General features: G+C 37.7%; 1 protein-coding gene across 1 annotated transcript in view; it reads right to left on the bottom strand.

The window, feature by feature from the left end:
• LOC307157335 (uncharacterized protein) overlaps positions 1 to 24,304 on the bottom strand; it is a 625,157-nt gene that overhangs the window by 356,549 nt on the left and 244,304 nt on the right. The gene's annotated exons all lie outside the window — the stretch shown is intronic.

Below are 24,304 nucleotides of genomic sequence, written 5' to 3'. Positions count from 1 at the left end.
AACAAGTTAAAAATAGAGACGATAACAATATAACCTGTATTTCATATTGTAGGCCTAGACGTCGGTGGGCGACAAGCCTATTCCCCGGGGAGCAGTGCAATAAAAACACACACACACACACACACACACACACACACACACACACACAAAAAAAAACAAAAACAAATTTAATACCAAAAATAACAAACAAAAGTAAATTATGTGCAATGAAGCTGATTATTTGTACTATTCTATTGAGGAATGAGACGAATGAAGAGCGCTTCTCGTCCGTGTGAGCGAACACACATTGGAACGTTTGGGCATTTCGTAATGAGTAAAGTCATGGCCGAGTGGTAAAACTTACGTTTCGATCATTTAGATGACACGGGTTCAAATCCCGAACCAACTTGGGCTATAGCAATTTTTATATTAGCCTATTTATGCATTTTATAGCCTATTATTGATGCAGAGAGATTTGTAGTTCTAAAACTCTGTTACACCATAGTTTTTTTGCTTATAGTATAACATAAAATTACCATGCATTTCCATTTTACACCAAGGAACAAGTATTATACAATGACTTTACTACTTCAAAAGCAGTTCTGTTAAAAAAATAAAAATAAAATAATATCTCTCTCTATATATATATCAATGCTAATTCAATAGACCATATAAAATATATAAAATAAAGATATGCATATAGGCACGTTTAAAAGACAATCAATAAAATCAGAACCAGTATTCTGTTACGTTCATGGTTCCAGTGGCAGTAATGCATGCACGGCTTTTCAAAATGTCGCAAAGCGTTTTGAGATTGTTTGAATGAAATGTTGAAGTTTATAGTGTTTTGGCACACCACGTCGAGTGGCGCTATGCATTGTTCTAAAGCCTGGTTTTATTCTTGCATGTTGAATTAGTGTTCGACATTTGGCGCGTTCATTTGAATGAAGAGCGCTTCTCGCTCGTGTGAGCGAACACACATTGGAACGTTTGGGCTTTTTGCAACCAGTAAAGTCATGGCCGAGTGGTAAAACTTACGTTTCGCTCATTTAGATGACACAGGTTCAAATCCTGAACTAACTTGGACTATTGTAATTTTTAATGCATTTATTGATGCAGAGAGATTTGTCTAGTTCTAAAACTCTGTTACACCATAGTTTTTTGCTTATATTTATAAAATAAAATTACCATGCATTTCCATTTTTAACTAAGGAACAAATATTATACAATGACTTTACTTCTGTAGCCTATAATAATTCCAATCGTAATTTCAAAAGCAGTTCTGTAAAAAAAAAAAAAAAAAAAAGTATATATATATATATATATATAAACGACAAACAATAAAATCAGAACCAGTATTCTGTTACATTCATGGATCCAGTGGCTGTAATGCATGCACGGCTTTTCAAAATGTCACAAAGCGGTTTGAGATTGTTTTGAATGAAATGTTGAAGTTTATAGTGTTATGCCACACCACGACGAGTGGCGCTATGCATTGTTCTAAAGCCAGATTTTATTCTGGCATGTTGAATTAGTGTTCGACAAACGCGGCGGCGCGTTCATTTGGATTTCTTTTTCTCATAAAAGCTAAAATAACTTAATAGGCTACTCTGTAGTTTTTCGGCCATACAGATAAGAGTACAGTAGCCTACATCGTTCAAAACTGTAAACTTTTATTCATATTAGGCTAACGACAAAAGTCTCCGGGAACTGCGCGTCACAAAAATGAACCGAACGCCACTCGCCTCAGCTCAGTCACGATACGAAATCGGCTATGTCTAAAGTCTGTTTATGTAGGCCTAATCCACAAGAAACCGAGAGGTACAGAGGATCTACTCAAACATATTTAGCTATCATGTGAGCGCTTCCCAACGAGGACAAAGGGTGAAAATCTAATTAAATGTAGGCTAAATCACCCTGAATTAAATTGTAAAAACAGATCAAATCAATGTATTTGTCAATGTTGCGATATTGTTTCATTTAATTTCATAATTATTCTATAAATGTTATTTAGTTTAACAGCAGCACGAAGCACTGTGGCTCGAGATTTATTTGAATAAAAAATAAAAAACTTTATTCACAAATCGCACCCTGGTTGTAAGGATTCAAAGATCCCTGTGGAATTTAATATTGAGTTGAACATTTTGTTCATGACAACAAATGAACATGCGTTTGAAGATTGTATTTAGTTTTGCTTGGAAAAAGCTGGCCCAAACTGAAGTAGCGTTTTAATTCTTCAATTATTGAAATAATTAAATATTTAAATATTTAGTAATAAACATTTATGACAGAAATATTACTACATAGCCTAAATTATTTAATTCCTTCATTATCAACAATTGAATAGCCTATTGCTAATGTCTAGAATAGCGATTTAAGTGTGAATTGCAAACTCTTTGTTTTAAGTCAGTCTCAAACTTAGATAGCCTGTGGGGGGTTTGGAGAAGGCAGTATAGTTGCTTTAGTGGGGGTGCAGGACCAACCCGAATAGGTGTTAATGTTCCGTCTTTCATATGTAGAGTGTCGGATAGCAGCCTGATGAGCAGGCAAAGGCAAAATTCTTTTAAGGATAAATCTCAAAATCTCCAATAGTCCATATAGGCCCTATATCTTATTAAATTATAAATATTGTAGTTTTATTGATTGTATTTAAAGGTTTTCCACACACAATTTAAATTTAGCAGATACAGAGCTCTTTAATTCGCGCTCAACCTCGTTTTATTGTAGCCTAAGGTGAATTCAGCAAGGCATGCTGTAGCCTATCTTTGAAGCAACAAAGGCTGTTTGTCATAGATTTTCTTTCGTGATTTGTGTGGATGACACGCAGCGACATATACAGTATTATCAGCTGTATGGTGTGTATTTACTGTAATTTATGTTTCATTTCGAGAAAGACCCGGCGCGCGCAGTGAGGGAGACAAAAGAAACTTTGCCTCTCTCTCGCGCTGGATCTTTTTTTTTAGTAGGCTAAGAAAAACGCCTGTTCTTAATTTATGTTGCTTTGAACTATTTTCTTTTTGTACCATTTTAATTTTTTAACTTAGCTGCAATTTCTTTGACAATAGAAATTTAAAATGTTGCAAGAATAAGATTCTGTGTTTCTTATTTTGCATCGCAAAGGGAATAAACTCTATCGATGCAACCCTGTTTTAAATAAATAAACTGTCCCAACACTTTATGTAAACCTTGAAATGTGCGATGGGTTTTCAAACTTAATTAATTTTATTTTTATTTTACATTTTCATTGTTTATTTCTTTTTAATTGAAAGCAATACTGTATTGAAAGTATTTTTCTGATTTGTTCGATCTGTTTTGAAAAATGTCTTCCGTTGCTATGGCCGGGTATCACTGTCAGTCATCTCAATTTCGTGAATGATTCACAAAAAAAAAAAAAAATAGTAGATTAAAGATGAGCTTCATCATCTTCATTTTCTGGTGCAATCGGCTGACAATCTTTCCTCATCAGTTGTGTCGTCTTTGCAGCGGCTCAACTGGAATGTAGCAAATTTATGTTGTAATGTACAATTGATAATTAAACAAGATGCTTGACTTTAATAAACAGATACAAGAAAGGAAAAACATAAACACTGTCAGCTACACTGAGATTAGATCTCACATTGCTTGAAGCTCCGAGAGACTCATGTTGTTGCATTGACCACAGAGCTATCGTCTGAATGCTGTTTAACTAATGTCTTATGCTCTTACAAAGCCTCATTGATGTAGCCTAATATTTTTCTATTGCAATGTTTTATGTTTAATTTTTTTTCATTATTCAATTTATTCAATTTAATTTCAGTATTGTGATTATAAATTCGTTCAATGTTTCATTTGAATTGATTTACTACCAGCTTTCAATCGCTCTCAATGAGCCGCGGCGGCAGTTTACGCAATAGAGAGAATAAACTGACACTTTGCAAAGTCTGTGATTGTAGCGCCTCTTAGCGGTAAGAGGCTGCAAATACATATCCGCAATTTACCGTGAAAGTATTATTCAATAGGAATAATAGGTAGATAGGTAGAATATAGGTAGATATCAAATGTCAATACTCTGGGTGGCAAGTGGAAAATAGTCCACCCAGTATAATTATGTAAGCTACATGTTTATATTGAATAGCTTGTCAACTAATGCAAGTAAGACTAAATACTTACTCATCTGGAATTCTATCCACGGCTGGATCAAGTCGCTCTTCAAAATACAAACGGTCGTCATCAGAGTAGTCGCGCTCTTCTTCTGATGAAAATCTGGACTCTTCGTCGCTAGTATCCAGGACGAGCTGAAGGGCTTCCGCACCGGTGTATCGTGTCATCTTCCCAACGCGCAGGTGACTGACTGATGAATCTTGAAGCGTTTAATGCATTTGCTTGGGGGTGTTTACCTGTTTTGCATAGATGGCTTAACACATTATCTTGTGAATAGCGCGCTCCGTGAGTAGGCGTGAACGAATTAAAGTTAATGAGCTTGTAATGAGCTCGACTGGAATCGCTCTCTTTTTGTACAGATTACAGAAGCTGAGAATATTTGTTTTTTATATAAATTACTTCATTTAAAAGATGCAATCTCAAGCTTTATGCCCGTGGGTCTGTTTGCCTGTTTGACTGAATTTTCGCGGAGTTATAGATAATTTTCGAACACGTTTCAAATTGGAGTTTACTGACAGAGAGAGTGCAGAAATCGCATCATGTTAATTTTTCTTTATTTGGCAAAAAGCAAAACACTTTATTTTTATTGTGAGTATACAGAAAAAAAAAATAGAAACAAGTTTGGTGATTTCAGCTGCTGCATCTGTCAAATTAGCTCTTGGGTGGATATAGACCAGTGTAATGAAAATTTGAGGAATTTCTCGTGGCAGATAAAACGGACGCAATGAGATAGATAAAATTTTGATAGCCTATGTGGGCTACAGATAGATTCCCTTACTATGATAGTTTTATCCTTGTGTTTTACCAGTCAGCTGTACGTCTCTATCTAACCGAATAGGCTGGCCAAAGCCATCAATTTCAAGATCCTGGTCCAAATCATGTTCTTTTAACCAAGTCTCATTCAAAGCTATAACACAAGCATTCTTAAACTCCAGTATGAATTTAACATTTGCCTGCAGTTCGTCCACTTTGTTCCTTAATGATTGCATGTTTCCAAGGATAACCGAGGGAAGTGGCAGGCGGCGCAATCCAGCTCTGCTTAGCCTCCGTCGCACTCCTCCCCTCCGGCCATGCTTTCTCACCCGACCCGCTGCTGTCACCCGCAATCTGGCGACAGGCCCACGCCGTCTTCCGCATGCTCCACTGCCTCGTCCGCGGATCCTCACCACCTGTTCCGTTTGTCGATCGAGGCAAGCAGACCCACATCTGCAAATCTCTGGTGGAATTTCATCGCAAAGAGTCCGCAGGGCTGAACCATTGCATTGGATGAGGAAGTCCCAGTTGTATTGCAGTCTACGAGACGAGTTGGTTTGACGATGGTTCACAACAGTCCCAAGAGTAAGCAGGCTCATCAGCAACGTGTTGAACAAATCCATGTAAATTACTGAATATTGGAATACTCTTATATTCCCGCAGCTATGATAGACGAGATACAAAAATAAACATGACAGATACGGACACACGCGGCTACTGCTGTATGTCGCCACCGCAAGGCGTACAGACATCTGATAAACACCTGTTTTAAAATAAAAGGGCGGATTCACTCTTAACCATATGCAACATAGACGTTACCTAAAGGAGTGTTTAAAATTTGTTACAGGACATTTTACAGACTTACAGTATGGCAGATGAAACTCTTAAAAAATAAATCTTCCAGATGTGGGTGTTGTATGTGTGCTATAATGTCATAGATTTTGCCTCCACTTTAGTCAACACTTTGCATTACACACGTACTGTAAGTGCTTATTTTACTAATTTAAATAAACACATTTACATAACTGAAATGATTACACGCATTGACAAATCCAGGATAATTTGTGTTGGATGAAGAAGGTGTAGAAATTGCTGTGTGCAGGCATGGATTCCTCCTCAAAGGTTGGTTTTGATCTTGATAAATTGCAATTAAAAATATTTGTAGATAATGATGATCTGAAGCCTATTCTTCAGTGTGAAATGTTCTCTCTACTTATTTCTATTTTCCAATAGTTCTGAGTATGTATAGAGGAGAAATCTTTGCGTATGAAAAGTTTCTCCAAAAGCAGCTCCAGAGTGCTACATTTTTGACCATGGAAATGTCCTGTCGTTATGTGCCATACCTGGAGAAGGTGTAAGAAGCCCTGATTCATCTTCAACCTCTTCAGAAAATGAGACATTGTTTGTCTGTGATGCATGCCAAAGCCCACAATACAAAATGCTAGGTGATGCTTTTAACTACTTGACTTTTACATTTCAGAGTATGATGTAGCCAACAATTAACGTAAAGTGCCACAATGAATGACATTGTTACCCAAACAACAGCAACCCAAGAGTTGTACATGAGCCTGTGTGCTGTCCTCTACTGCTGGTGACCTCAGGATATGCATCAATCTTGATCACCCTGCTGTCCACACTATTCAACAAGTCCACTGCTTCCTGTAGATTCTGTGAAATGCAAGGAACCAGGAAGGTGCTGGAACCATTCTTGGTGAAGAAGTGGAGCAAGTCAACAGTTCTCTCTCCAGATGTGCCCTGACCACAAAGTATATGGCCAAGTCAGGTTTGTAAGGTTCTTTGCACCCTGCTAGCCTGCAAACATACACATTAACATTTTACAATGTATTGTTTTTCTATTGTTCTTTACAGTAAGATCTGATATGCTTACTGTTCATTCTATTGGGTGGAATCAGCGTAAAGAGAAGGGCCTCCACATTGCCTTGTCTTCCAGATTCAAAAAGGTATGTTAATGTATTGAAAAATGATTAACTATATTAAACAGTTAAATTTGAACTTAAAGTCCACCCAAAAGGCATCACATTGTTAACCCCATGTAGCCTAGACATTGTAGGGGTGCAGGACTGCAGTACTGCAGTAGTACTGGCCCACTATTGGAATAATTTGGTTGTAGAACAGCTGTAGCTTAATGTTAAATTGTGTGGTGTGGGGATGGGCACTATTTGTTGGTTAAGTCATAAGTCTTCAGTTAGTATTTTGACTTAAAGAAAGTAAACTTTTTAGCAATGAAAATAGAATGATTGGTGCAACAATATCATTTGAGTTAGTAAATGAGAGGCCAAGCACAATATGCCAGTGTGACCCAATATCCAGGGCTCCATCTTTGCAGCATTCATGCATGCTCAGTTTGTAAATCTGATATTTTCAAAAGGCACTTGTTGGTTCTTATTCTTGATGCAAGTAGATATGAACATAAGAATTTTACTTTCACATGTTACTTCTGTCAGTTCAGAGGATACAGTTGTTTCATCAATGGACGTTCGGCCTATTGGTGGAGCTAGAATAAAGCTCATGGGGTCACCAAATTTGATGTGTGGATAGGGGACATAATTCCCCATAAATGACTTTCATAAATTCCTAAATTATGGACTGACATAAACACAGACTCCAGAAAAGTGATGATAATAAAGATATCACACAGAATTGATGCCTATACTTATTTGTCACTTGATCCCTATTGTTGCAGTCAGTAGAGGTCCAGTAAGTTTAGAGGAAACTACAGAACTTAAGTGTGTTTGAAACATATTTGTTTCTTCTTCCTTTAATTTAGGAAATGCAGCAGCCAGTCCTGTTGATGCTCGTGGTTTACAGATCTCCATCGAAGCACTCTTTGTGAGCATTAGTTTGAAGAAGCACTACCTTTATAGACAGAATGGTATGTATTAGTAAATGTAAGTGATGCAGATGTATGTTATAGCAGCTCTTTTGTAATACCATTGTTTTTGCTCTTATTACAGATCGCAACACAAAGCGTCTGAAGATTAGTCAGAGGCGTCTGAAGATTAGTCAGAGGATTGCCCAAGAAAATAAATGCTTGCTAGAAGAGATCCAGTAATACAACCAACAACCTGATGGTGACCCTGTGAACACAAACTCAGTTGTGCAGAAACACTCCAACAAAGCCGCAGAGGGCATGATCTGGCCTTGGCAGGAACAGAACACAGGTGTTGTATGAAGATTTAACTTTCAGTATTTATTAAAAATGTATCATCATCAAATTTGTTTATTAATGAATAAAGTTTTCATTCTTACAGGGGGGGGGGGGGGGGGGGGGGGGGGGGGGGTCGTCAAATTGTTCCAAATTTAGCACAGTGTAGCTATTTTCCATCGCAAAAGTATATAATTTAAATTTATCATTTTCTTTAAGATGAGGCGGCATGGTCTGTACAAAAGGCAGAAGGCATAGGAGGAAGTGCTCGTCTGCGGTTAGTGGCAGTGGCGGTGGTGGTGGCGGTGGCGGGTGGGGGTGGGGGTGGATGTGGTGTTGGAGGTCACGTCGGAGGTTGCGACAGGAGCGCAAGAAGTCGCTGCTCCACCTCCGACGGACCATCCGGTGACCTCTCACGGGGCCGCCGACGAGCTCTCCTCCTCTGTTGGCCTGTGAAAATAAAAAAATAGAAATTTAAACAACAGAATTGTCTGGATATTGTGAGAATAATAATAACTGTGCCTGTGTGAGTGACATATAAAATGTATGCAGATGATTGGTTGCATAGACTGCAATGGATTTGTGTCTGCATTTACAAAAAACAATGATTATTAGTAAGGAGACTAATGTTTTGTGCATGTAACATGTTGAAATATTGTTTGTACTATTGCCTTCACACACCTCTAGGTTCAGCAGCAGGGGCTGAGGGACCAGGGACTGGGGAGACAGGAGAAGAAGGGGGGGTTATTTGACCACCAGACAATATTAAATGTTAATACGACACATTGGTAACAATACTCAGAGAGATTAAATTTTTTCATCTGTAAACATGACAACATATATGCCTTTTAATGTGTCTTTATTGGAAACACACCTGTCACTGTCTCCCCTGTTTGTTCTTCGGGGTGTCCCTGGTCCTCGAGGTGGTCGTCCTCTCCGATCTGGGCCTCGACCCCCTCCATGTTACTCGTCGTTTCTCGTGGAGTGACGAAGGGGTCGAGGAATCCCAACTTCCACCTCTTCCCAGACCCTGCTGCCGACCCACTCCTCTTCTCCATCTCCTTCCTCTTCTCCTTCAGGTACGTGTCCCTGAGGCTTTTCCACTTTTTGCGGCAGACAGCCTCTGAATAAACACATTATCTTGTTAGTGAAAAGTAGTTGTATATTTGCGGGAAAATAGTTGTAAACTAGCAGCACGGCAGCTTGCTAACTGATTAGTAGGTCAATAACGTCACTCAAAAGTGAAATTTGTAACATTAAGTTACATCTTACACAGTGAAGGTTTAAAAATGAATTTAAACAACAGAATTGTCTGGATATAACAGACCTATACATAGAAAAACATGAAAATTAACAGTAGCTAAAAAGTGAGAAAATAGTTGTAAACTAGCAGCACGGCAGCTTGCTAGCTGGTTAAGTTAGTAGGTCAATAACGTGACTCAAAAGTGAAATTTGTATATCTTACAACTTACCAGGTTGTACAATCTCCTCACTAATTTTCTTCCAAGCGAGGTCCTTTTTGTTCCTGTCTCTATAAAAGTACGAACTTGAGTCATACATTTCTGGGTGACCACTCACAGCAAGAATCAGTTTCTCCTCCATTTGGAATGAATGACTTCGAGCGGGAGTTTGTAATGCTATGTCACTTTATGCCACATGAAGCAAGCAGGCTCCTGATTGGTTAACGCGGCGCGAATTGACGCAGAAGTTCAGATTTTTTCAGAACTCGGGCGGCAGATGCGAATTCGCGTCAAATGCGAGAATGCACAAAAAGCACTAATAAAATCATTCGCGTGTAAACGCGCCAGACGCTCAATTCGCCTCATTCGCGCCGCAGGAATTTTTTACGCGCGTAATGCGTCTTTGCATTGACTTAACATTGAAATCACTCGTGCCTGACGCGCTATTCGCGTCCGATGTGAACGCACCATTAAAAGTCATTCTTTCCTCACTCTCTTTCTTTCTGCAACTTGTATAAATGTGTGTGTTTGTGTTAGATATTAGTTTTATGTGTTAGAATAATCAATAAAGTCTTGTATTTTAAAGTTTGTATTTTAAAGAGAAGTGTTGCTTTTGTGTTGTGTGCTTACGAATTTAATGTCTTAAACTGCTGATCTAAGTTACCTAAGTTTCACTATAGTTTGGATATTTATATTTACTGCAGAGCTGATAGTTATGGCCGGTTCAAATGAACGCTGGACGAGTCATTTGCTTGCTCGGCCGTAATAAGTGATTCTTTCGAATTCTCTATAAATTAATTAATAATTCCCTTTGAGCTAAATTGACCTGTCAGACCCCTACACAGGTGTAGCCAAGTTTCAGGAATGTGGTTTCGCAAGACTGGAGAAACTGTAAGAACTGTAAGAGAGGGCTACTCTCTGAGAAAACAAAGGAAATTAACATTTGAACTCATTTGCTATATTACCATCCCCATGCGAGACACAATCACACTTGAGTTGATCACCTCCCAATTTACACATCATTCTCTTCACCCATCCCTACCTGAATTCACCCAAGAATCTATGTGGTTTAATGTGAATAATTATCATACAGTATAACACATGTTTGGTATCATTTGAAATATCTCAAGTGAGACTGGTACAAAGGTCTCATTCTCAAAGAAGTAAACCAAAAGATAATACAGTTTTTAAGAGTTTAGAGATAACTTGCACACAAAGGAGGGTGGATCTTCAGGCAAATGGTATCCTGCTCTCAAAGGTGTAAACTCAATGGAAATTCCCATTGTTAGCAAATGTAAATCAAATTCTGCCCCCAGTAAGTCTGGGATGGTGATTCATGTAAATTCCTATTGTGAACTCATGTTTACATTTGAAAAGGGGTTTTTTGCCTTGGTCTGAGTATTTAGGGAGTTGCTGAAGAAGGCTTGTGGCGATTCTGTAACTCAGAATCGCCACAAGAGCCCATGATGATGTTGAGCCCACATCATGAGCCATGATGATGTTGAAGGATCTCCATCATGTATTTTCTAATATTAGGTTTGCATCTCTTCTCTTTATTCCAGATCATTTTAATTTTTTGTATTTACTATCTTTGAACTGATTATGAAATTGGCATGATACATTTACCTGACATAATAAATTGTAAACATTTGATTTTATTCTAACCGACTCTGACATTATTTTCAGTAAAGAGTTAAAAAGAATAGTCAAACATTCACTCACATTTAATGATGCACAGATATCATTAAAACCTTTTCATTTATGGAGTAAGATTAAATAATGAGGTAATACATATGAAAAAAATGTATTTCATTTAATCAAATTACTTTGGCACTTTAATTGTGGTGCTGTTCCTTTTTTTTACTTTTCTGTTAATTAAAGCTAGGGTAGGTAATCCTGTTCAGAAACACTTTTTTTTATACTGGGTGAAATGGTCCTTCCATCCCGAGAGTAGTCAATACATTATGTGTTCAGAAAAAGGAATGAAAACAATCAGACCTCTGTAGCAGCTGCAGGACAGTAAAAACTCTGACCAATCACTGCCACTCGGTCCGAGTGTAAAGAACCAATCAGATGCCTTCAGAGCCAGGAGGAGTGTCTTAGCAGTGTCAATCAAGTTCGCGTACGCGCTAATCGCCCCTCTCTTGCACAGCGCGTACCGTCATTCAAAATCAAGATTGCTGGTGTGCCGAGCAGCTGTGCTAATGGCGGACAAACAACCAAAACTGCCAATTTCTCGAGTGGAACCTGCTCATACAACAAAGACAGGTAAACGGAAAAAGACCGATGACGATAAACAAGCCCGTCGGAGCCCATTGACTCAGTGTTAAAACTCTAGCCGCATAACATACAGATAAAATGTCACGCACTGTGCAAAGCAACAATTGAAACCTGCTAATTCACTGGCTTGTCATGTTGCTAAAATAATGTACTAGCAAACCTTATTTAGCATTACATATCGCTAGAATAATTATTTACATAGCCTACTGCAACGTTAGTTACCGTTATATTATCTTACTAGCTATTTATAACTCATAGAAAGAGTGCAACGTTATAAAGTTACATTACATGTATTGCATAATACGTAATGATTTGAGGACCAAGTTTGTAGTCAAAGTATGGGCAGGCCAGTCAATGTAAAGCATTTCGTCCCTACCAGTGAATGTGCCATAACTGTTTATCCGTCGTCATCGGTGACCCTGCATGTTTACTAGCCTGCGCGTTCACGGCAGGCTCCGCTGTGGGGGGAACTTTACATAACAAAATACAAGTTTAACAGCTAGTAGGCCTAACGTTATATGTTATGAATCTTACACGAAATTCATCTTCATCACAGTGCAACTAATGGAAATGGAAAAACGTGTATCAATGCAACCTGTTTTTAGCTTTGCCTTATAGTTATAACTAGCTCGTTAACAATCAAAAAATATATATTTTAAACTTTACCAATATCGATATGATAGCTTGATAGTGAGTAGGCTACTAAAATACATCTTATTTGTTTATATTCATAATGATAAAGTTAGATTTTTTATTACATATGATTCTGACATGATGCTACATGCACTGCGCTCCTTCCTCTCCGCTCGTCTCAGGTAAATAATGCGTCTTCCAGCTCAGCTGTCGGAGTCGCGCGTTCATGTGTTTTGGGGGCGTGGCTTTGGAAGGACCCCAGAAGGGAGAGGGTGGACTGAATGGAAATAATGAGCTGTCTTTAAAACAGTCGTTAGAGGTCTACATACACTCGATTTTTATACTTTCTTTTTCAGAATACTTACATTTTAATTATGTATTGATATATACATAAAGTTTAAACAAATTTGAAAAATAAGTTTTTTAGACCATTCTTACCTACCCCAGCTTTAAGAGTTTCACAAAACATTGTTTGAATAAAAACATGACTGAAAAGTTATGTAGATGGTTGATTATTTGTCAAGGTAAGTATAATTTTTTTCATAGATTAAAAATAGCTTTTAAAATATGCAAACTTGCAATATTAAAGCAGTTTAGTCTTGATTTTAGTATTCAGATATCCTTTAATCCTTACCGTTAGGAAAAGTGTTGAACATCCTCTGGTCAAGTATAACAAATATTTTAATTTTATGCCAAAGTTATAAGCCATAATAAATCCCAAATTACTTTAATGATGAGTAATTGACATTTCAGCACTCCTTGAACAGACAGCACCTTAAGCACGTACTTGTTGCACGGTAATGTTTTCTTTTTTGGAAACTTACAGAAAAAAAATTATAAAATTAACCACTGGCACACCTGTTTAGGTTTTCCTTTTGATTTGTCTGCTATTTAGTCTCATTCGTTGATGTTTTTTGGACTGATTCCGGTTACCGACCTTTATCGTCCGGCCTTCGACTATGCTCCCGTCTGCCATGTACAGAACCCGGCTTTGTTCATTAAATGTGCTGATCTGCCTTTGCTTATTATGTTTTATTTATTATACTTAAAAGAAATAAGTATATTTGTTTTAGTTTTTTTTTTTCACAAATGACTTTTGGAAGTGCAATTTGATTACCATATGCAGTTTTAATAAAGTTGAATTAAAGTAACCTTCTTTAATTTTTCTCTTCAGTGTACATTTGCAGGTGTTGATTATAATTAATTTACTGTTAGGCCCATAAATAATAATAAGGATAAACAATATAAACACTAGGTAGTCAACCAGAATGCCTATTAACAACCGTGGCAAAAATAAACCAGTCCAACCCGGTATCACGACAAAACGTGAAATAATCACGTAGGTCTACTTTGAAAAACGTGTAGATGTCACGGTTTAACCCCCTCAAACGTGAAACTTACACGTTTGCGTTAACACGTTCCAGTGGAGAAATACCAGGATGTTGACCTATTCTACACACTATTGCCGTAAACTCTGCCATAACAACCTATTTTGGTTTTCATTAAACCGAGAAAAATGGAATTTTGTTGTATTGACGATCACTGAGCAATTTTCTATTATTTAATTATTTAAAATGTAAAAAACATTTATAATTTTCAAGGTGAAAAGCATTAATTTGCCTTGATCCACGCCGAAAAAAACGTCTAAATATCACGTTTTAATGAAGTAATGAGTAAAGTAAACATCTATTTTTCTTGCGTCCCCCAGCTCCTCATTTAGGCGAAAGGTATGCTAAAACAATGTATTACATCGACGTTAAACCATGTTAACCATAACCTTTTAAATACTCAACCTAGTTCCGTTGCTTAGCACTACGGGAAACAACTCCAGTAACTTCAGTGCCATCGGTTAGCACCTTAGTGCTTACAGATTAGGAGACATTAGTATGTGTCGCTGCATTTGTAATGTTACACTTTTAATTCCGAGAAGAAAAATGTTGCTATGTTGGGTAGAATACATTAATAGTGCATACCCTCTCCAAACATGAGAACTACACGACAGAAAGAAAAAAATACCCGAATGTAAGACGTCACGTGACGTCACCGTAATTTGCTAAAGTTTAATTTAAAGAAGAAAAAAAAAACATTGAATAACTACTTCACAGGATTAATACCCTCAAATGTGAAACTTGCATGTTTTTCCAGCTGTGGAAATTCTGGGAAAATACCCGTTAATGCCCGTTAATGATGACGTTAAAAACTCCCGCTTTCAACTACGACTTCCTCCTCTTCGGACTTCATCAAGCAGGTAAAACACGTTGACAACAATATGTACAACAATGTAATTATATAAGAGCTATTGCCATTTGCCTTATTTAATATTTTTATGGTGTTCTTTGGTCAATCAGTCAATGTCTTATTTTTCCAATAGAGTTTTAACGTTAGCAATTTAGTTTTACAATTAAGATGGCTGAGCAGGACATTGGTGCAGCAGAGGATGCTATGTTCCATGCAGACCTGCTTTTGGCTCAAATGAAAGTGAGTATCTTTAGTTATACAGCAGTCTGCTCATTTTGCAAATGAATGGGATTCATACAGTGAGTAAAAATGGGAGAAAACCCACTGCTGTTGTGTTTACATGTAATGTTGACTTTATCACGCAAGGAAAAGCAAGATGAGAAAAGAACATCGCCTAACCGCAAGAGTAAATTTCAGTGGATTGAGAGAGACTGTGAAGGATGTCCACTGCTGAAAAGAAAGAGCAGAAGCGGAGAAATGCGTATGCGTTCTTCAGCTACAGGTTGGTCTTCGTCCGTATTCTACTGTATATTCTGAATGGGTGTGTGTGGAGCCAGGCTAGGTTGGTCTGTGTCTTCTCTGGTTAAATCACCTGTAAATGTAGCCTATCACTGCTTTTGAACATAAAAGTAAAAAGACTGACAATGAAAAATGACAGAACGGTGATTAATTTATTAAAATAATAATTTTTTCGTAGCTACTGATGTTATTCATCTTTTCTCACAGACTTCAGTGTCGCGGTCACTAGTTAAAATGAGCACTCTTGTTTATATAAATGTCTAAATTTTTTTATCTTGCGGACACTCATTTTACTCAGTCAACTAAATGACTGCATTAAAAATATACATAACTGGAAATAAGTGATATGTACCATTTCAATACGGAAGTGCGTCAAAATGCTCAGTGCAAGTGGTCCATTACCTGATTGATTATTCCATGTTCAATTATACGTTTTTTCCATGAATAACTGTTTGCCTCTTTGTCTACATGTTTTTGCAATAGCTAGCAAATTGATTCATAGTAACTATTAATAACTTGAGCACTTGAAGTGATTCATGTGAAATTGTATATCTGTTTTGAATGGCATAGTCTTTTATCAATTGCTGTATACATCACATCTATTGTTATTGTATTATAGAAATCTTTATATCTTATGTAGAGTAATGTTAGTCTGATTCACTAATGTAAGGTCACATTGTTTTTTCTCTAGCACAAATCTGCAAGCTGCCCGGCTTATCCTGGAGGCTGTTCAGCTGTTACTGAATGACCAAACACCCAGACACTAAAGCTCTGCTGCTGACCAGACACCCGGACACTCCAACCCTGCTGCACTAGAACCTCATACAAGTGAGGGGCACACAGGTCAAATAAGGTCTATTTCTTCTCCTCTGGCAATGAGAATACATGAGTCTCATCAAACAAGAAATTCCAATAATTTCCCTCAGCCATCAATCTCCAGTGCATATTTTGTGCAGGCTAACCCTTTCAAGACTTTTTCAGCCTTATCGACAGTCAGCAGCAAGGCGGCCTATTCAGTCCCGCAGACCATATGAAACCCCATGGTCCCAATTGTTTTTGTTTTTTTTTGTCTTGCTGACCCCAAGGCTGAAATGGCACCTTTAACCAAAGAGTGCAGTGTGTTGCAAAATGTTGGTCTGGGAAAACAAAAAATCACTTTCCCCAATAATAACAGCTCTTCATACACTGAATTTTGCGAACAACTGTTCAGTGCTTATCCTTTGCTGAGACAGGCAGGAGGCTTTAAAATAATGAGATGTGCGAAGAGCCGGGCATTGATACAGATACCAGTGCAAAACTTTAGCTACTGTGTGAAGTTCCTTCGAAGTGAGAGTAGTCTCAACAAGGCTTTGGCTTATATTGTGCCACTGCAGCAAGCTCTTTACACAGAACCAGAAGAGCCAGAAGTAAAGGTAGGCTGTGTTACACCATTTCTTGTGAAACTGCACTTCATGCTGTAAAATGTGAAAACATAGCAAACATGATTTGTCTTATGACGATGGAAGAGGAAGCTTCTGAGATGTGCAGGTTGTATCACACACTTGTTGTCCACAAACTGGAAGAACATGTCAACAGTTGTTCAGGGTATGTTTAAACAAAGTTAAAATACTGACACAGAATGCTCAAAACACTGACTCTTCTTTGCCATAGCAACAAGTTTAATTATTGATTTAGGACTTGCAGCACTGTAGTGGACCTCACTGAAGAGCAGGATACAAAAGACTCTTCAGTTTCTGACACTGAAGCAGATGAGTAAGTAGTCAATAGCAATATTGCAAATAAATGCGTTCTTGCGGTTCATTTTTGTAAGACTCACAAACCTAAGTAACGCATTTTAAGGAACTTTTCCCTCAGAAATAAATGATTTGACATGTTTCTACACAGACATGACCTGGAGACATTTGCAGAAGACTGTGACACATGTCCTCAGGCTACATCACCACAAGCTGTGAGTGTAAATTTAAATGCATTATGGTGGCATTAATCTAAAGAGAATAGTGGTCGACCGATATGGGATTTTTAATGGTCGATGCCGATGCTGATATTGAGAAAGCAATCTGGCCGATTGGCCGATATGAGGCCGATACAATACATGTGAATACAGTAAATGAGAGACATAAAGAATATTGGTGAAACTAAATGAACATTTATTGTACATACTATTTATGCAAAATTCTTTTAGCAATAAAAAAATATTTACTAAGAAATTAAAATGTAAACAAAAAGGTAAGGTAACAAAAAGTTTTAGTGCAGCTTCTTGTCTGCTTTAATATTTACAGTCATTTTTTCAGTCACATAAATAGTTACTGGTGCTTGCTGCAGGTTACAAATAACATTTATCATTAATGAACCAATCTAAACAATATTCATAAATTAATGACAAATATGTGAAATTACATACATTTTATGTACAATACATAGTTAAATATAAATCTTACATAGTTTATTTATACTATTTACTTTAAACAGGTTGTTTTACTTCAAGTATATTTAAATAATAATGATTTATGTGTTTAGTTTTGCTTGTTTGTTTCTTTAAAACGTTGCAAGCTGTCACATGTATTTGCATGACATACATGAACATATGAAAATGTATACTACACACGATATTATGCCAATCATGGATAAATAAATACAGTAGATAGTGAATAGTGAATAACATTTTCAAGGATTTATTTTCAAACGTAATATTATTACATAGTGTTCTCCTCTCATCCACCTCACGCGACCACTGATCTGTAATGCACGCGAGTGACGCGACCCAGCTTTTCCGTGCACGCGAGTCCGTTGGAAAACAGCGTCTAGTTTAAATGTAACCCGAGAACAACGCGCGTATCTGAGTGAGGAACAGCCAGTCACAGGATTTTTGACTGTTTGTGAGGTAAAATGTTTTCAGTTTTGTTTGAATTCGTTTATATCACATCTGTGACCCCCACTGGAGCTACCGCTGGGCTGCGGATCTGACATATCACGGTACTGTTTGAATAGACTCTGCTGCACGCCGGAGTGTTTTTGTGTGTAACACAATGTAGCGTCAGGTTAGAAAGCGAATGCGAATGGTCATTTAACTGTGTCTGTCAGATGTCTGCTTCACTTCTGAGTGGCTTGTCTTACGGTGCTGGGCGGAGCAGAGCGATTGTATTCAGTTCATTCACGCTCGCTCTGTTCACGTCAGTGGAAAAAAGCGCTAATGCACAGTCACAAACTGTTTTGAAATATATCGGCCAAACGGAAAGATTTATCGGCCGATGCCGATATCTAAAAAATTCCAAATATCGGCCGATATATCGGCCTCGGCAATATATCGGTCGACCACTAAAAGAGAATCTTAAAGAAATTGTGTAGAATTGTGAGAATTAAAGAATTGTGAAAGATTTATGCAAGTAGATGTTTAATTTGAACAAATAATAATTAATATTGGCTTTGTAAGTACTATGTGGTGGTGATGGTAACTGTTTATTTATAGGTACAAGTTCAGACTCCTGCCACAATGGAAATAAGCAGGAGATGCAATTGCGAAAAAATAGTAGGTTTATTAACCGCAAAGTGAGATAAACAAGTCAGAATATATATGGTGCAGGTAACAGTCAATCTGGGTGGCGCAGGGACGTTCAAAGGACAACCCGATCTCTCTGGATGATGCGGAGAACAGAATCGAAGAATCCGGGCGCGGTACACAGGTCTACAGACTCGACTCGATCTCCCATGTGAGTGTGGAGACAACGAGTCTCTCAGGTAAAATGATGACCCTTCTAACCAATGACGCCACTCTTCCAATGCTAACTTGACTGCCAACAACTCTCTGTTACCAATGTCATAATTGCGTTCGGCGGGTGATAGACGATGGGAGAAAAACGCGCAAGGGTGCATCTTGTCGTCTGTGGAAGAGCGTTGCGAAAGAACCGCACCTACCCCCACCTCTGTCGCATCAACCTTCACCATGAACTGACGTGAAGGATCAGGGGCTATCAGGATGGGAGCCGAAACAAAGCGGCTTTTCAGTTTGGAAAATACAGCTTCAGCTGTATCAGACCATCTGAACGTCGTTCTGGGGTAGGTCAAGGCAGTCAGAGGAGCGGCTAGTTGGCTGAAATTGCAAATAAAACTTCAATAGAAATGGGCAAACCCCAGAAACCGCTGTAGGGCCTTACGGGAATCTGGACCTGGCCAATCCATCACAGCCTTAATCTTGTCGTGATACATGCGCACTTCCTCAGACGAGATGATGTAACCTAGGAAAGGAACAGACTGTTCATGAAAAGTGCATTTCTCCACCTTGACAAAAATCCCATTCTCTAGCAACCTCTGAAGCACTCGTCTGACATGCTGAACGTGATCCTGGAGAGAAGAAGAAAAAATCAATATGTCATACAGGTAGACATATATGAACTGGTCTTCCATATCTCTCAGCACGTCATTGACGAGCTATATCTACTTAATAAAATTGTAGCAACAGATTACAAGCAATATTATTAATTCAATTTAACAAATTAGAATTGAGTAATAATTAATCAAATTAATTCCTTAAAAGTTAACCATTTAAAATGAGTAGAATTTACAAAAAAAAAAAATTTAAAACAAATATCTGAATAACAGACAGAAGTCACAGATGAATTAAGAACTCTTTATTTTGTATTGCTAACATTGAAGACACTTGATGCTAAAGATTTAAATCCTTGCCGCCAAGACGCTCCTCTGTCGGTCACGGATTGAAAGTGAAACTTAAATCTGTCACGGGGTGTTTGGATTTATTCACGCAGGTTAAAAAAATATTTATTTAAAGCTTCTTTCTTTGCACATTTTTATATACAGCATTATCATAATAGGCTGAATATTAACGTATTGACAGAAAACCGGTAGTTCTATGTGAAATTAGACACTGAGCACCCTCATATAGCTAAAGTGGCATGATCCTAGTTTCATAACACCTCTGCGAAGATTCGACCGTGAGATCGGTAGTCGAATCAGGCTCCTCCAATCGAAGCATCGAATCGGGGTCACCCCTACTTATTTAATATATTTCGTTTGGTCTTTGTTTTATTTACAATGCCCTGTTTTATGGACTTTTATGGTGTTAATTTACTTGTAATGTTTTTGTTATCTTGTGATCAATAGTTAATAAAAAAATGAAGCTAAGCCAATAGTAATGGATGTCTATGTGTTTTTATCATTTATTTATTTTTCATTTATAGACAATTTTTACTTTTTCAAGTTGGGTTTTTAAAAGGGACATGCAATGAATGTACTGAATGTTTTGTATTTATAATTTATGTAAATAAATGGTTTGTTTCGCTTGTGTATTTATGTTTTCCTTTGTGATTGTGCAAGAACAGAGCCGGTTTCCCGATAACGATGTATCTTAGCTCTTAAAGGATTAGTTCACTTTTAAAAAAAAACTTTTGCTGATAATTTACTCACCCCCATGTCATCCAAGATGTCCATGTCTTTCTTTCTTCAGTCGAAAAGAAATTAAGGTTTTTGATGAAAACATTCCAGGATTTTCTCCATATTATGGACTTCAATGGGACCAAACAGTTCAAGGTCCAAATGACAGTTTCAGTGCAGCTTCAAAGGGCTTTAAACGATACCAGACGATGAATAAGGGTCTTATCTAGCGAGACGATCAGTCATTTCAAAAATAAATAAATGTTTAAGTTTTATAAGCACAAATGCTCGCCTTGCTCTGTTCTGTGATGCGCGTTCGTGACGTCACGTAATACGCAATTAAATTATCAGCAAATTTTTTTTTTAAAGTGAACTAATCCTTTAATTGCTCGCTGCAATTCCACGTGCGTTTCTTAAAAATGCATTTAACATGAACGCACAAGAATACGTTCTACATGCTCCTTAAGAGTCGCCGTCCTTTCGCAAAGTTCTGAAATATAACCTTATATGGAATCGTATTCTGAACGTTTACTCTAATAATCATCATCTGTTGTGGATCAAGACAAGTCTATATAAAGCACCTACAGGCGGAGGCACTGACAAAAAAAAGAAAAGATACCTTTTAAAAAGATGAAATTAGGAGGAGATGTTATGTTTAACAGATTTAAAGGACACCATACAAATAAGGTAAAACAAAACATCTGGGAGGACATTGCTACCAAACTAACTGCATCCTCCAGGGGTGTTCAAAGATCAGGGAAGGAGGTCCGCATGAAATGCCCAATACAGGGCTGGTTTTCGTGCACGTCAGCAAGTTATTATAAGTCGCAGATAAATGTGTAATCAGCCGGTTGCCCTGCAGGAGTGTGTTTCCAGAAAGCATCGTTAACCAACTATGTTCGCAAGTTCTGTCGTTATCAGCATAGTTCAATGAGTCTGTGTCATCGTTAGTCACTTAAACTTTCTAGAGTGTTTTTTATTTTATGTGTTTTATTTTATTTTATCCCAAGACAGATTGCTGTTTTGTTTTGTCGAAGTGTGAATGAAACAACATGATCGGAGCATGATCAACATGATTTTTCTTGGGCATGTTTGTTTTTAAACTTTACATGCGAAATGTAAAAATAATTCAAGTGCAAGAAGTTTAAATTAAAAACAAATTTATAGTTGTCTTTTAAAATAAATGCTAGCTTATATTATGTGTAGCCTTGATGTCGGTGCTGTGACGAACGTTTCTAGTGTGCACTGCCGAGCCAGCGCCAACTGAGCTTTGATTACTGTAGATTCGTAGTGTTGTTATGTTGTGAAGCTTGCATGCGTTGTGAAACGAGATTTGTCCCTAGCTACGCAAGCGCAGGTGGGGGCGGGAATTTAAAAAAAGGCACAGAGAGTTTTATGGTGTAACGATTTTTTGTATAACCTTAGGGCCCTTTCACACCTGAAAGTCCGCACCAAGGTCCGAACCAGAGTTCATGTTTTGATACTTTGTATACATTTGGTTAGTTTTGGTTTGGTTTCACATTGCAATTATGCGAGCGCACTAAAGAACTTTTCATGACGTACTTGCGTCCTGTCGTCATCATCTACATGGCTGCATATTGACATTGATTGGGTTGTAAACGGACGTGCGTCTGACGTCAGCGTGTTGTCAATTCGGCGGGAAACTTTGACAAGAATGAATGAACAGACGCATATCGTTGCCACTATACTGTTATTATTATGGCATTACTCCCTGCAGCACTTCAATTAGTTCAAATTCGCCAAATGAACGTCCTCGTTGTGCGAACATTTTATCATCGCCGACAGGACGCTGGACAAATGTGTGTGTGTGTGTGTGTGTGTGTGTGTGTGTGCGCGCGCGCGAATCAGCTGGAAGAAACGCTGTGGGCAGGACTGACAGATCTGCACATAAATATTCTTCTTCAGTTGTTTAGGCCACGCGGGAACCACCGGGACTTCCTGTAAATAGTCTGAAAGTCCGAACCATACAGAAAATGCTTTCACACTAGAAACGAACCAAACCTTTGAACAGTTTGATCCGGACCGAGACCACCTCTTTTCGTCAGACCAAATTTCGTCTGTTTGGTCCGGACGGTGGTCCGGGGGAGGTTTCACACCTGTAATTTTGATTCGGACCAAACTGAAAAAACGTCCGAAAGTCCGGACCAAACAAGGTAGGTGTGAAAGGGCCCTTAAAGTGCATTTGCAATAGCAAATTGCAACCCAGTTTGAATTTTGTGCATCAGCATTTGTTTATTTTTTATTGCATGTGTGGTGCATGCACCGTGATTGACATTCTTGTTTCATCTGTGGTCCATATTTACTGTGATTGACTTTCTTTGGTGGACTGTTGTTGAATGCTATAATTATATTTTCGCGTTAGTGCTGTGGTTTTATTTTTTATTTTTTTTAAATTTATGTATATATATAAATTTTTTAGGTGGTCAGTGTGTTGAAGTGTTGTCAAAGATTGGCAGGAAAACCTTTGTGGTTAAGAAAGGTATTTATTATTATAATCACTGTAAGGAATTTTTTTTTTCGTACGAAATGTACGGAAGTAATTCAAATGTTATTGCAAATGCTCTTCAAGGTCATACAAAAAAAAGTCGTTCGTATGCATTGCTGTAATTGCTTTGTGTAATAAGAATACGCAGAGGCATCAGAAAAATCTGATTTATTGTTATTCAAATGGTTGTTTCTGGAGTTATGTTAATCTGAAATGATGTTATGTCTGTCAAATTAATATATCATAGTTTAGTTATGTTCAATATTTTTTAAATCGGTTTTTATAATTTAAAGAATAATAATATTTTGGATAGACTAAATTGTACAGTCATTTAGAAATTTCTTTTTTTATTTCTTTCTTTTTTTTTTCGTAGGACATTTTTCACTCAGAAACATTAATATATTTTTTAACATGGTATTTATGTTCAGTGTGAACAGTCAAATGTCAATTGATTGCTGATTATGTAGCCTAATATAGATAATATACAGTAATATAGTAATACAGGCTATATTTGTATTATTTTTTAATGTCTTAACCATAGTCAGCTATGTAATATAACTTTAGATTTAGATTGCATATGTGTTTGTGATTTTGGTTATTATCAGTATTTATTGCTTTTGTTTTGTGATACTTTTTGTGTACATGTAACAGTTGTCTTTTTTTCTAGGTTTGAAGGTGTATCTGCTGAGTGACTCGATGGGCCATGGAGTTGAGGAGCACATTAAAAATATCCAGGCGTTTGTGCATCCTGGTACAAACCTGAGCCGCAGTTTGGCCCAGCATGCACGCAATTTTGACGGCATGAAGGGGCCAATGTTGGTCTTGTTAATGATAGGTACCAATGATGTTGCCAGTGGTGCTAGGCCTCAGACAATTGTGGACCAGATGCTGGCGCTGATTCGGCGAATTCAGAATGGGCATGATGTACAGGATCTGTACTCTGCTGTGTGTGCAGTGTTGCCACGGCCTGTGGATGACCTGTACACCAAGGCTGGGGTGAAGGAGTGCAATGTTCTCCTGGAAAGGCATTTTGGGGAGATGGACAATGTGGTGTTCTTGCGCACGCATTCAGTTTTTCTGTCTAAGGGAAAAATCACCAGGGATCTCTATGGGAGGGATGGTTTACATTTGAGTTTTTGGGGCAAACAGCGGTTGTTTTTGTTTATAAAGATTAAAGTTTCTGTGGCATTTTTGTCGCCATGAGTAAATAATGAAAATAAAATAGTTTTAATAAAAATAATTGAA

This window comes from Squalius cephalus (assembly GCF_949319135.1).
Source record: "Squalius cephalus genome assembly, chromosome: 4".
Classification (NCBI taxonomy): domain Eukaryota; kingdom Metazoa; phylum Chordata; class Actinopteri; order Cypriniformes; family Leuciscidae; genus Squalius; species Squalius cephalus.
Note: the sequence above shows the minus strand (reverse complement) of the source record. Positions and strands in the feature narration are given on the sequence as shown.